General features: G+C 53.3%; 1 long non-coding RNA gene across 4 annotated transcripts in view; it reads left to right on the top strand.

Moving 5' to 3' along the window:
• The first annotated feature begins 527 nt into the window (after window positions 1-527).
• Window positions 528-14,998, top strand: part of LOC138822104 (uncharacterized) — a 100,775-nt gene continuing 86,304 nt past the window's right edge. For 2 of the 4 annotated variants that reach the window (XR_011370351.1, XR_011370349.1), the window contains exons 1-2: window positions 3,147-3,229; window positions 11,339-11,420. This is a non-coding gene — a long non-coding RNA (uncharacterized lncRNA). Of the gene's footprint in view, window positions 959-3,146; window positions 3,230-11,338; window positions 11,421-14,998 lie in introns of those variants that run through there. The other 2 variants (XR_011370350.1, XR_011370352.1) reach the window with 2 other exon arrangements.

Genomic DNA, 14,998 nt, shown 5'->3' with positions numbered 1-14,998 from the left:
AAGTTCACATACCAATAAAACCATGGCGATTGTGACCTCACCTGCAAAGAGTGACCGAAGAGAGTGACCTCTGAAGAGGCTCCTCTTATTTCTCCAGTCTTTGTAATCTCCCTTAGCCTGTGTAGATCCTGTGTTGGAGGACTTTGAGTTAGACTTCCTGTGTTCCTAGCATGGATGAGCATTAATACACAGATTAGAATATGCACATTGGAGGCAAAATTCAGTGTGGTTGCAGGTTTTAAATATCCGTATCTCCTCAGTGCACTGTGTCCCTTCCACAGGGAGTTGTAAAGTCATGTAAGTGAAATGAGAACAACACGGAACACAAGCATAAAGGGATGGCTGTTGGAACATTTTTTTTCTTTTCCAAGAATAAAATAACTCTGATTGACAGGTGTTGAGGGGAAGCACGAGGATCTTTATAAATATCTTCACACAAAATGTGTGTTTTAATTGGCTTAGCCAGGGCAGGAGGGACGTAAACAGAACTACTGGGACTCGCAATCCCTCGGCTGAAAGTGATGAGCTCCTGGCTGGCACGCTTTGCGGGGTGGGGCTGTGAACCCCTGCGTGGCCGGAGGCCTGGCGCAGGGCGCCGCCCGGGTGTGGGAACCGAGGCTTCCCAGGAAGATGCATGTTGGAGAGGGTGAAGAGCTTGGAGAAGAGACAGTTAAAGCTTCCTGGTGCGGGCGAGTCACATCGCACAGCGCCGGAGTCAGGTCAGCAGTCTGGAGGGAAGCTCAGAAGTGGCAGGTCGTGCCAGCCGGTGCCAGGCAGCCCGGGCAGCCTGTGTGGGGCATCCCCCACTCCCAGCTGCAGCCCGCTGATGCTCTGGGGACAGCTTTGCTGCAGGAAACAGCTCGCTGCCTGGGTGCCTCCCAGACAAGTCAGGATGGCAAGCGGAACCCTCAACGGCTGGGAGCCCCCAGGAAGCTGTGACAAAGGGAGCTGGGCTCAGGTAGGTGCGGCTGGGGGACGGAGGCAGACGCTGGCTGTCGGATGCCGCATGTACCCAGACGAGGCTGCGTGCTGCCATCAGATAGATTGATTGCCGAGTGTCGCCTGCATTCCCTACACCTCTCGTCAGAAAGCAGGACCTGGGCTGATTGCCCACTGGGGTCACGCAGCCTCCTTCAGGTCAGGGGATAGTCTCAGTGGACTGGGAGCCCAGGCTGGCCAGTGTGCTCCTGCAGCCAGGGCTGGTCAGCATGCTCCCAGGGTGGGGGTGGAGGGTTTGTCTGGGAGCCTCGGGATCAGGGCCGGAATGGAGACAGGGGAACGGAAGCAGGGGGTGGGAGGAGGAAGGGCAAAGGGGTTAGAGAGAGCTGAATTCCAATCCAGAGTCTGTGCAAGGGTACAGGAGGCTGAGTCCTGTCAGAAAATTCACAGAGCCTGTGAGCATCAAGGTTCTTCATTTCCAAAGACGGTTGCATGTTTGATGTGATGGGCTCAGGCTCCTGGGGGTAAAGCTAGGACCAAAATGCCTTTGTTTCCCAGTTCTTGAGCCTACAGCTGGACACTCCCGGATGGCTCACTCACGGTGCCTGGGAACAGGAGTGGCAGGGGATGAGCGTGAAAATGTCACGGTCTTGTCTAAGTCGGTCAGCCGCTCAGAGCTCTTGTGGAAGGGAGAGCAGGCGGTATCATTGGGTGGGTGGTGACAATGGCGTTGTGTGAGCAACTGGGGCTCAGGTGGCATTTCCGCAGGTGCCTTCCCCTTGGAGCCTCAGCAGGGAGCTGCATGAGACTCAGGGCAGGTCCGAGGGGAGGTCAGACAGGAGAAATGGAGTTGGGGACGTCCTGTCACCATCAGATGAGTGTCGTGGCTGAGCCCACTTCTGCCATCCTGTGGGATGTGTCCACTTGCAGGGTCTGATGCCAGGAGGCCTCTCAGCAGTGCTGAACTCACATGCCTACGGTCTCGTTTTCTACCTGGCTGGCCACGTGACAGGCACTGGCTGGCTTCACAGGACCCCACGCTTCCAGACTGAGTTCCTCCAGCCTCTCTGTCTGCCTCTAGGGCCAGGGCCAAGCTTCAGCCTACAAGCTGCTGGGCTGTTCTTGCTGGATCGGAGCGCAGGCTCCCGTTCCAGAGATGCATATTTCATGCTTTGGAAAAATGCCAGGCTGCTGCTTTCCTGTTCTTCTGGAGCTCCTCATCCTCTCCCCTCTGTTTAGGCTAGAACCCCCTCCAGCACTGGGGTGAGCTGGACTCACTGCTTACCACTAAGCTTTCACTACAAAGCTTGGTTCTTTCCCCAACCCTTCTCTATCTATGCAGCATCTCTTCCCCTGGAGACAGCCAGCATGCTTTGTTGCAAATGCTGCATTGTAAGGATCTGCTTGCAGACATAGAAAGATTGGTTGGCACCCCTGAAGGGCAGGGTCCGAGGCTTCCATCCTGGTGCGGCTGCATCTAGCCCTCAGCCTGGCACACACAGGGAGAAGCTTCTCCAACTGCTTCCAAGTTCCAGAGAGGGGCTGATGGCTTTGGAGAGATCCCAGGTTTTCAACAGTCTGAGGGTGGCAGCACCTCCCCCACCTGCCCACACTGGTCCTGGGCGTCCCAGGAAGGCTGATGGTCATGCTGAGCGCGATACGGAGGCTCCAGGTGGAAGGCCCACGCCCCGAGGCTCTGGGTGCACTGGAAGGAGCAGGAAGGGGGCTGAGCAGAGCCCCACTCTAGCTGGGACTGAATTGTGGGATGGAGGTCACTGCCAGAATCAAGGAAAACCTGCTTCACCCTGGGAACACGGGTGCCAGCCTGCGCTGCAATGGGAGGATGCATCGGCACTCTGCTTGCAACTGGACAAAAGGTTTTAAGGCTCTCGTTTTGTTCCAGATTCAAAATCTGAGGTCCTTGGTGGGGCAGTGAGGGGCCATCCCAGGTGAGGTGGTGCCACGGCACTGTTCCCTTAGTGTGTGTGACTTGAGTGGGGACCACAGGCCACATGAGTCATCGCCTCAGGCTCAGATGGTTAACAAGCTGTACCCGGGCGCGAGGACAGGCTTGTGACACAAGCTGTGCCTGGAAGGGGGGGTGCGGGGTGGTGACAAACAGAAATGCGAAAGCTTATCACCCTGGCGACTTTCAAACATTTGTCATTCTTTGCTGCCACAGTTCCCCAGAACATACAGTGTGTCCAGTGACAGGAAGATTCAGTGTAGCTTTGCTTCTGTCCCTTTTGGGTTGGGGTACAGGAAGTCAACACAAATTGCTGAAGGACAGGTATGTTTGTCAGTTTTCCTTCCTTCCCTTCTCCTTCCTTTCCTTACTCTCCTCCTCTCCTCTCCTTTCCCTCCCCTCCTTTTCTTTTTCTTCCCTTCCCTACCTTCTCCTTCTCTCTCCCTCTCCTCTTTCTCTTCTCTTCCCTACCCTCTCCTCTCTCCTTCTCTCCTCATTCTCTTCTCTTTTCTCCTGTCCTTCCCCTGTCCTCTTTTCCTGTTCTCTCTCTCTTTCTCTCTCTCTACTTTGTTTCTGAGTGACTTTCACACAAGCAGACATTCTCCACAAGCCTGCAAAGATGTCACCTCCCATAGTCTAAATAGCAACCCCAACCATAAGCAAGGATGGCTTCCCCAGGATTCACAGGTAGGTTCAGTGTCCATGCATGGACTCACTGACTCCCAAGCCATTCCTAATGCAGCCATGTTTGAGGAAGGGGAGCATGCAGAGGGCCAGGCCACTGTTGTACAATGGAGGCTGGCAGGGACAGAGGGGACTTAGACGCTGGGGGTGGGGGGGAGAGGTTAGCTGCCCAAAGACACTGCAGACTTGTGGATCACAGCTTAGCAATGCGGATGAGACTGAAATTCACATCTAATCCCTCAGTGATTTGAACACCCTTTTTTTTTTCCTGGATGATTTTAATGTCTTGTTGATAATTTGGAGCCTGGATGTTCCCTTTACTTTGTTCCCAAATATTCTTTTTTTTAATTTTTATTTTTTTATTGTGAAAATACTGTACAGAAGGGTTACAATTACATGGGCAAGGTAATGAGTACATTTCTTATCAAGCATTGTAGCCTCCTCCTTTGTTTACCCTTCCCATCCCTTCCCATCCTCCCTACCCCTCACCCAATCCTCCCCCCCACCAAGTTGTAAAGTTTGTTTTGGGCCAAATATTCTTTAGAATGAATGTTTTTTTAGGAAAGGCTAAAAGATTTGCCATAGTATTATATGGTGTTCGTGTAAAGGTAGCTAAATGTCTTGAGAATTTCCTTCCAGTTCCTTCCTTTCTTGCTGGCCACGAGGAGGTGAAGGGTTCTTCAAGATGAACAGCTGAACTCACACAGCCTCTCAGGGGCCCCATTCTGGTCCACACCTTCTCTTTACATAGGTGGTGTTGTTCATCTACGTTGTGTATCTTGGTACGTTCTTTGGTGATGCAGAAGAGGTTTGATTTACATTTTCTTGTACTGGCTTCAAGAACTGGTGGAAAAAGATGTGTCTTTTCTGAATGAGGGGGCACTCGTGGGGGACGGCCTGGCCTGCTGCTTGGCAGGGCTCTTAAGAGGCCACTGGAGGGGGGCAGAGCTTTATTCTTGTATCCTAAAGTAGAGGGGTTCTCTGTGGGGCTGTGGGAGTGGAGGAAGTGTGGCCTTCATTAAGCAAATGTTTATTGCTTCCCCACCAGACATAGGGTGCCATCCTCAGTCCTGAGGATGAGAAGATATGGGGCAGCGTTCTCAGGGGCAGGGTAGAAGTCACACAAGAAACTAAGAGGGAGCTGATCTCTGGTTCCATGGGCAGCTCTGATGAGGACCGCCTGTTTGCTCTGGAGGATTGCTGGGAATGGCACTTAGGAGGTGAATGTGAGACTGTGCTTTGAGAAAAGTGAGAAAACGCCCAGGGGGCGGGGCCGGCAAGCAGAATTGGTATAAAGTCTTTTGTGTGTGGCTAGCTGGAGAAGGAAAGCCAGCAAGTTCTAGAACAAGTGCTAGGGAAGGTAGCAATCCAGGACAATGCCAGGAAAAGGCTGGAGAGGGGCTGGTGGTTGGTTAACAGTGTGCTGGGAGCCTTGGGTATTTTACAGCTGAAAGTGACAAGCTGCAACTCTGGTTTTGGAAGATGGCACAGTCTCCAGGTTCGAGGGAATGGCAGCAGGGAGAAGGGTGAGGTTAATGCCAACACCTGGGCCTTGAGTGACAGTCCCTGGGACTAGGAAAATGTGACACCCTGGGGAGAAGGCCATAGACCTGCTTAGGCAGTGGGTGGGCAGGGCTGAGGAAAGGCTTGGAGACTGGTGCTATTTAAGAGGGCTGGAGGAGAACTACAGATGATCCTTATAGTTTTAGCACCCTGTGTGGTTTACCTTAGTGTTCTAGGTTATTCAGAAGGAAAAACAGAGGGAAGGGCAAAATGATCCACCTGTCATTCATAGTGTCTGGTTTCATCAAAGTTCATGAGTCACCATCACTGTGAGCTGGAGGATGGGATTTTGTCCTCCGGCTCCTGAGAAGATGGGCAGCTCCAGTGCCAGGCTTCGTTTCTCCTGATGCTCTGTTCATCAGGGGAGAAGGCCCTGGAGAACTCGCACAGCCCACTCTCCCTGGCTGTGAAGGGCTGCCGAGAGTGGAACTTCCACTGCAGATAATTAGAGGCGTCCTGTCTGTCCATGTCTATCTCTCCAGTGCAGACTCAGTGTTGTTTGTTTGTTCTCTGCCAAGATCCTCTGCCCTCTTTCTGATTTCTCTCCCCAGTCCCACCCCAGACTTACTTTTCCCCACTGCTGCTAATGCAGGGCAGGGACAGTGAATGACCTGCAAACAAGCAGGTACATGTACCAGGGGAAGGAGATAGGTGACAACTGAGAACTCAGGACTCTCCCCTTGTGTTTATGACTAGTGAAAAGTCAGGCTGAAATACCGCGGCCTAGAGCAAAGGCATTCCTCAGTTTCTCAGGGCTGGCACCGCACCCCACAGTTTGGAGGAGGGGCTGCCGAGGCCTAAGGAGGCCCCATTGGGGGTCTGCTGAACTCTTAGGTAAAGAAGACCAGATGAAGGAACTGCAGTTGGCCGTGGCTCCCCTCATCCCCGTCCTTGGCCAGGGCGAGCCTCTCGCTCCAGCCCCACTTCAGGTGTGAAGCAGCCGGCCGGGGGTCCTGACACCCACGAGCTCAGAGGCAGGGGAAGGCACGCAGAGCCTTGTGACTTTGGGTTCCCAACACACCCAGCGCCACCTGCAGAACGACCTGCGGGCCCTAGGGACGCGTCCCCTCCAGAGCGCTGCCCCTTCTCGGCTCCGGACGGGAGGGATGTTACCAACCAAAGCTACCCTGCATTCCAACGGTCCATTTCCACTGCCACAATCCACCCCGTCCACTCTCTGGCTCTTGCTTCAGGCAGGCTCTTCCGCCAGAACATCCCAGCCTCCAGCCTCCAGCACCCCGCACACCCCCGTCCGCCGTGGATAAATGCTGCCGCTCCAGGGCACCACCTGGAATCGCCCTGCACAGTCCACGTTCATGCGGGCCTCTCCTGTCCTTCCCACGCCAGGCGCATGCGTGTCCCTCTCTTCTGAACTTCCCACGGTGTGCACATGCGTGCCTGTTTCCTCCTGTACTTCCCACGGTGTGTGCATGCGTGCCCCTCTCCTGTACTTCCCAAGCCAGGTGCCTGCATTCACCTCTCTCTTGAACTTCCCATGGCGTGCGCATGCGTGCCTGTTTCTCCTGCACCTCCCATGGTGTGCGCATGCGTGTCCCTCTTTCCTGTAGTCCCACGCCAGGCGCATGCGTGCTCCTCTCTCCTGTATGTCCCATGCCGGACGCATGCATGCCTGTTTCTCCTGTATGTCCCACGGTGAGTGCACATGTACACCTCTCTCCATTATGTCCCACGCCGGGCACATGCGTGCCCCTCTCTCCTGTACTTCCCACGCTGGGCGCATGCATGCCAGTTTCTCCTACTTCCCACGCCAGGCGCATGCATTCCCCTCTCTTCTGTACATCTCACGGTGTGCACATGCGTGCCCCTCTCTCCTTTATGTCCTACGCCAGGCGCATGCGTTCACCTCTCCTGTACTTCCCACGCTGGGCGCATGCGTGCCTCTCTCTCCACTCTGGACAAGGCCCAGGCCTGGCCTTGCTCGAGCATCACCGGGTCCTCCAGCACTGAGCTCAGGGCTTCAGCAGTTCTGCTCAGTGGACTCCATCCATTCACCCGCAGTCCCGAGCTCCCCGCTTCCTTCTCCGTTCTCTCTCCTCCTCCACTTCTCACAGTGGTTTCCAGAACCCCACACCAGCCACCACGGCAGCGATGCAGCGCCCGCAGCCACACAAATGCGCACGTCCAGCCACATCCAGCTGGCTGTCTGACATGGGTGGCCAGGATGTCACATTTCCTAGAGTCTCATGGGAAGCCAGGGGCCCCATATTAGACATGATCTCTCCTATCTTCCAAACACAGCACTGCGCACACGTTCGACTCCTGTCAGGTCCCACCAACGGAGGACCAGCAGCTTCCTCCTGGGTGGCCCAGCCCTCCAACTCAGATACAGAGCCGTTTTCTCAGATTAATTTAGAGAAGAAGAAATAAGTGCAAAATAATAAAATCAAGTGTGTAAGCTGGGCGCTGGTGGCTCATGCCTGTAACGTTATCTACTCAGGAGGCTGAGATAGGAAGGCCACAGTTCGAAGCCAGCCTGGGCAGAAAAGTCGCCCTGAGACTCTTAGCTCTAATTATCCACTCAAAAACTGGAAGTGGTGCTGTGGTTCAAGTGGTAGAGTGCTAGCCTTGACCACAAAGAGGCTCAGGGACAGCACCCAGGTCCTGAGTCAAGCCCCACAGCCAAAAAAAAAGTGTAATCCCTAGTTTTATCACACCTTTATCTCCCTCTAAGCTCAATTCACACATTTATGTTTCCTACATGTTCCTTCTGTGCATTTGCACATTAAATTGTGTGTGTGTGTGTGTGTGTGTGTGTGTGTGTGTGTGTGTGTGCTAGTACCAAAGTTTGAACTCAGGGCTTAAAACTCCCAGTCTGTTTGCTCATGGCTATAGCTAATGCTGTACTACTTGAGCCATACCCTCCAGACCAGCTTTTTGCTGGTTGCTTTGGAGTTGAAGTCTCACAGATGGTTCTTCCCAGGCTAACCTGGAGCTGTAAACCTCTGGATCTCAGTCTGGTGAGTAGCTAGGATTGCAGATGGGAATCTCAGGTGCCCAGCTCTACAATACATATTTTTAAAAACTAGCTTAATGTTGAGGATTGGAATTTCCAGTCCAGTTGGAGAGCTAAACTACACAGAACTAAAGTGTTACAAATCCTTTTGGGGAAAGTTGAGTGGATGTGGGGAATTTGACTCCTCAAACACTAGCCTATCACGCAGGGATTCATCATCACAGGAAGGAAACCTAGAGCCTCTCTGACTGTGCCTGACCCATGGTGAGATCTCCGCAGAGGGCAATGCGAGTTACTCTGGATCTCATTTTTTATGACTATTTTTGTATCTGGGGACAAGTGAAACAGCTCTGGAGTCAACACAGGCAGAAATGCTTATGTGCTTAGACTTGCAGAGTCCCTTAGCAAGGGTTTCCTATGTACAAATACAGCCCTGGAATTCTAAAGCCCCAATTCAGTGGGAAAGGTCACTTTGGGAGCAACAATAGGCCAGAACACAGCAGCAGCAGAAAAGCTACTTAGTTGGGCAACCTTTGTTAAGAAAACTCCTTCAAAACAGCCCCCTGCACCTTATGAATGCCGGTCTCAGCCAACCTACGCCTGGCCTTCCTCAGAGGCACACAGGGTTAATTGAATACTGGGGTGTGGGTGGGTCCCCTTTTTGTCCCAGTGACTGCTCACAAAACAAAACCTAAACCCTAGGTCCTGAAGGGGTTTCTAGCTCACACCCTGGGATAAACTAAGCTCTACAATTCCTTCTTGGGAGGGGGGAGGGGGAGGGAAAGTTGCATCTTTTAAATCCACAGAATTTGCTGGAAAGGTGCTTGTTCCATTTCAAGTTTCAGATTGAATGCTGAATGGGGACAGTTTGCCCCTGCATAGCTTGCCAGCTTGGTTCTTCTTTGTCCCTAGTGCCTGTCCCTAGGGTTGGGGGGAGTGGAGAGGGGGGTTGGGAATAGGAACCTGTTAAACTACTGCCCCTCCCCCACTATCCGGCCCCTCCTCCCCCAATTGCGGGCTGCCCTGCACTGTGCTCCCTAATTAGACGGCAGTGGACTGGGATTCAGACAAACCTCAGCACCCAGGGACCTCCTTTGGTTACACACAGCACTCAGTTGAAACCATCTTGGAAATGTGACAGGCGGGAATTGAATTGGTACCCTCCAATCCATGTGCTTAATTAGATGATCATAAAATTGTAACACTGAAAAGCATAACCTGTAGCTAACACTTGAGGGTATTCAATGGGATATTTCCCTCAGGTACTAAATGTAGGGGGTTCTTTTTAAGAATACAATAGGAGAACTCAAGTAGGGTGAAAGATAAGGCGGTAATGGAGTGGCTGTGTTATGAGGAAATGGTTTGACTTCCTTAGGCCTCTGTTTCCCTGTTTGCACACTGAGTAGACTTTGTGTCCCTGGGGTTAGAGCTGAGTATAGTATTAAATGAAATGATGGTGAGGATCGGCTCATCGTGTGCCGGTTCATCTATCGGAGATACCATCTCCTGGAATTCTCTACTGGAGTTTTTCCTGACCATCTTAATGGAAGAGCTGGCCCCTTCAAGACCTTAGCAAAGGACTGAGCAGAGGCTGCGCTCCTGAGCCTGGCATGAGGAGGCCTTGCAGCTCCAGAAGCTGTCTGCAGATTATCTCCCAACTCTTGTCACGGAAAGTGTTGTGGTGCTCACTGCATGTTGTGACTTCTGGTTCATCATCCTGTGGTTGAACTGGACTTGGGGACAGCACAGTGCCACCCATAGGGTCTCTGTGCCACTCAACTCACCATGGATTTTGTTCTTTCAAGTGCACTTGTGTTGGTGTGTGTTCATTCACCAGAGCAGCTTCCGCACACGTGAAGAATGCACACTGGTCATTTGCAAGTCCTCCACTGTGCGTGAATAACCCCTCCCCTTCATAAAACAATTTTTGTGGACTTTATTATTCTGTTCCCCTACACACACATGACATATTTGGGTCCGGCTTTGGCTTTATTTCTGAAGTAGCACCTGTGAGTAGGTCCAGGGAAACACAGGCCAAAGAGCTCCTCCCCAGTGCTTTCAAACATGCGCCCAAGTCACATGCAGGCTACGCCGGGGAGATCCTGTCTCTGGGAATCAAAGCTTCACTGCTGTAACTGTGGGTTCCCAACCTCCTGGAATATGGGGTTTTCTGTCCTGAAGCCTCTCTTCTCCAGACACTACAAAACAGTGGAGTTGGGAGCCATCACCCCCATTCCCAGAATCCACCGTCCCTCCATCCACCCATGCCCACGCCCCACCTTCTCTCGGTCACCTCATGCCCACACCTTCTCAGGGTGAGTACCTCCCTGGGGTCTGTCTCACAGAGCGGGGAGGCCAGGTGGGCCTGGTAGTGGCTGCAGCCTCCTCTGCAGTGCCCAAGGACAGGTGGATAGCTGGGCACAGCCCCAGAGCCCCACACCGTGATGCCTCGTCCCCCTGCGCCTCCCTGCCTGCCCAGATCCCCGTGCCGAGGCCAGGAACCCTGTGATCACCGTCGTCTGTGGGCCGTCAGGGAAGCCTGCCGCTACCTCCCACCCCCATTCCTCCTGCACCCTCTGTTCCTCTCATGCACAAAACTGCCTCTCTCCCAGCGCTGTAGTATTAGAAACACAGACAACAAAGACATCAGCCCCCTGTGAGGTCAGACATGCATACCTTAGTATAACTTAGTATCACTGACACACTTGACTTCTCTCTGAAAGAATTTGAAGCTTCTGGTTTTTCATACAGCACACATTTTTGGGCCCAGGGCCTTGGCAGTTGCTCATAGTCTTCCCAGGGAACCCACCTCCTTTCTCCTCTCATCAGTACTGCCCTGTCGGTTCCTGGTCCTCCAGACTCCTCCTCCTTTCTTGTTCTGGTTCCTTTGCCTTCCAAGGCCCAGAAGAGGAGGTGAGTGAGAGGAAGCAGCCCTGTTCTCAGGTGAGAGGCTGCAGTAACCAGCTGGCAATGAGCCCACCCAGACGTGTGCACACATTTTCCCTTCTATCCTGAACATTCCATTTTATGGTCTGCATCCATCTTTATCTACTTTTGTGTACTTCTTTCCTATAACTCCTGGTAGTGACTAGGTTTTAATTAGTTTGGGCTCAATACTTTGTCCTCTCTTCCCCACTAGACACTGTAGTCTGTGTGTGGGTTCCACAGTCTTCCTCTGGAGCCCAGCTTGACCACTGTCCTCCCATCCCTAGGGTGGCAGAAAGATCTAGAAGGCCAGCCATCACCAAAGCCACAAGAGCAGTGCACCTGGAGGACAGGAGGACCGGTGGACTGGTGGGTCATGACAGAGCACCTGCTTCTGCCTTCGTGGTTTTTATCAAGCTTTGGGGCCCTGGGCTGCATGATGGAGGGGACAAGGCTGTGGTCACCAGTGTGGGCACTGTGGTCCCCCCAGCGTGGGCACTGTGGTCCCCCCAGCGTGGGCACTGTGGTCACCAGCATGGGCACTGTGGTCACCAGCGTGGGCACTGTGGTCACCAGCGTGGGCACTGTGGTTCCCAGTGTGGGCGCTGTGGTCACCCCCAGCATGGGCACCAGCGTGGGCACTGTGGTCACCAGCATGGGCACTGTGGTCACCAGCGTGGGCACTGTGGTCCCCCCAGCGTGGGCACTGTGGTTCCCAGCGTGGGCACTGTGGTCACCAGCATGGGCACTGTGGTCACCAGCGTGGGCACTGTGGTCCCCCCAGCGTGGGCACTGTGGTTCCCAGCGTGGGCACTGTGGTCCCCCCAGCGTGGGCACTGTGGTCCCCCCAGCGTGGGCACTGTGGTCACCAGCGTGGGCACTGTGGTCCCCAGAGTGGGCACTGTGGTTCCCAGTGTGGGCACTGTGGTTCCCAGTGTGGGCACTGTGGTCACCCCCAGCGTGGGCACTGTGGTCACCAGCGTGGGCACTGTGGTCACCCCCAGCGTGGGCACTGTGGTCACCAGCGTGGGCACTGTGGTCACCAGCGTGGGCACTGTGGTCATCAGCGTGGGCACTGTGGTCCCCCCCAGCGTGGGCACTGTGGTCCCCAGCGTGGGCACTGTGGTCCCCAGCGTGGGCACTGTGGTCACCAGCGTGGGCACTGGTCACCAGCGTGGGCACTGTGGTTCCCAGTGTGGTCACCAGCGTGGGCACCAGCGTGGGCACTGTGGTCCCCAGCATGGGCACCAGCGTGGGCACTGTGGTCACCAGCGTGGGCACTGTGGGGGGAGCACTCCTTCACCCGTGCTCGCAGAAGCAAAGCACATGTCCTGGGCCCATGGCTCGGTTCCCCACTGAGAACCACTCCATCTTTGTTCCCAATAGCGGGGAGCTACATGAATCCTTCTGCACCCCAGCAAGTGGCAGACATTGTGTGCCAGCTGTACAGCCTGGGCATCCGGGTCTGTGGCTCCTTCCCCCACCACTCCCCACGGCTTTCAAGAGCCAGAAACTCAGGGGAATAGAGCCGAGGGCCCACAGTCACCAGCATCGGAGCGACAACACTGGGGCTCATGGTCTCAGACTCCACGGGTAGTGTTCTTGCTTCACCTCTTGCTTCACAGGTGGCTGAGGTCCCCTGCTCCTGGTGGAAGGGGCCAAGTCCAGTCCAGTCAGCTCAAATTTGCCCTTGAGTGCCTGGCAGGCCCCCTTCTTGAGGGTATAGGTGGAAGCAGCTTGAGATGAAGGACACAGATGGGAACGATGCGCAGTCCACTCTCTGACACCTCCAGATTGCTAGCCACACAAAACAATAGTGGGTAAGATAGAGCACATTATTAACAATGCCAGAGGTGTAGTTGAAAAAATAGAGAACCTGACATATCCATGTGCCAGAGGAGAGGGAGAGGGTTACAGAGAACATTGGAAACAAAAAATGTAGGAGATTCTGAGATCAGGGGCTGTGACAGCCTAAGCTCTGCGTGGGGGGATTGGTGGGTTTGCAGAAGCTTCATCCTATGAGTATCAGGACAGAGAAACGTCTCAAGCCAGGAACTGGGAGGGAGCTGAAGATAAACCAGCCACACTTCATCTTGGCTCACAGCTCTGAGCCCAGGCTGGGTGTGGAGACCGTGGTGGCATCAGCACGTGTCTTGTGTGGGGACTTCAGCGCACACCACTTGTGGACATTCTGAGCTGGGATTTTGTGTGATAAACACCGGAACTACTTGCAGCCTGAAGTCTTCTGCCCAGGCCACTGCTGTAGAAGAGAAGCTGAACCCTTCAGAACATTCTAGGGCCTCCAGGGAACGGGGGTTCAGCCAGAGCCTCTGTGGCAATTTTGCCATAGCGCCACCAGACTGGACACAGTGTGAGTTCTGAGGAGCCGCCCAAATCAATGAAAGTTGATCTCAAAACACACGCTGTACGGAAAAAGACGGCAATCGAGCCCAAATCCCAAAGATCAGAATTCATCAAAGATATAACAAAACAGGAAGTAGAGCCACAGGAAAAAAGCAGGTGAGGAGGCTCCGGGATCTCCCGTTGTGCAGTGTCCTGGGACTGCCGGTGACCTTGGACATCATTGCCTGACACAGAGCTTGGCGCTGGACAGGCATGCAACACACATTGCCACCATCAGATGGATGGAGGAAGCAAGTGCCCTACTGAGTACCTGTGGGTGTTGCCAGGAATGGTAGATGTGGGCTCTGTGGGGATTGATATGAGTGGAGGAAAGCAGGCAGGATGGAGAGGCTGGAATCCCATGCCTTCCATGCTACCGTGGACAGCGTCTAATGTGAGCTGTGATTTTGGTACAGTGCTGGTAGAAACAGCATCCTGTCCTCATTTTTCTGTATCGTGAGCCCCTCTCTGCAATGCTCTTCTAAGCTATTTTCTGTGCTCCTCGGTCCAGTGCTAACAAGGGTCTTTGAAAGATGATTACATGGTAATAATCCACAGAGCTTACAGTAGGTAGCAATTAAATGCAGTGAATGGCCAGGGTGTGCCTGGCACATGAACAGACCTATGGGCTGCAAGGGATGAAGACAGCTCTGATACAGCATTACTATCTTGATGTGGTTTTCTAGATTTCACATAGATGCTCTAGTGTTGGCTTGCAGTGGTTTCTGGGCCTCTCTCCATGTCTCTGATTACCAGGATACCCCAATTTATAGCATGCTATGTAGTTCTTGTCATAACATAATGCTTCAGTGCACCTGAGGGGGGCTGGACCCATAGGAAGTCAAAGTCAGCAGTTCAGTGCTCAGAAGAGGAACGCACTTCTAAAGGAAAAGTTTGAACTATAATACTGTGATGACAAGAACTTAAGTTAATTGCTGATCTCATGGTCCCAAGCTTTGTTGCTTTCTGGCTACTAGAGAGCCTGAGTTCTCCTAAAGGGAAGATGTGGTTGGGGGGCAGGGGTGGAGGGCGGAAGTGAGAAGCTCTCCAGTGGCAACCTGGGCTACTCCGGGAAGGATTTCTTTCATCAGAATCCTAATGTCCAAGACCAGAGGGGAGACGCAGGCTGCAGGGCTCTACCTGCTGTTGTTGACCATTGCTTTCATGTGCTGTTATGGTCCTCAACATCTTCACTTCCTTTGGAAATCAGACAGAAGGAAAGGAGAGATCTGTTTGCCATTCCTTTACCATCCATTTACCATTGCCATTCATTTGCCGTCCTACTGACTAAATCCTGCACTAGTGCTGCTAACACAGTGCTTCTTGGTGGATTGTGATGTCTTTCCCCACACTTGGTGCTCGAGAGTGTATCTTATGCTTGGTGATAGCTAAGGGTTTTTATGCCATGAGACTCTCAGCAAAAGTGTCCAGGAAAGCAGAAAATAATTCAAAGTTTTTCAAAGTCTGGACTTACTGATAGGAATCCTGCCAGCGGAGACAGCAAAAGCGACGTGCGTTTCCTGTGGCAAGAGGCAAGAGTGGTC

The sequence above is a fragment of the Dipodomys merriami genome, unplaced genomic scaffold (assembly GCF_024711535.1).
Source record: "Dipodomys merriami isolate MVZ:Mamm:240054 unplaced genomic scaffold, mDipMer1.0.p SCAF_99, whole genome shotgun sequence".
Taxonomy (NCBI): domain Eukaryota; kingdom Metazoa; phylum Chordata; class Mammalia; order Rodentia; family Heteromyidae; genus Dipodomys; species Dipodomys merriami.
This window is presented reverse-complemented; position numbering and strand designations above follow the sequence as displayed.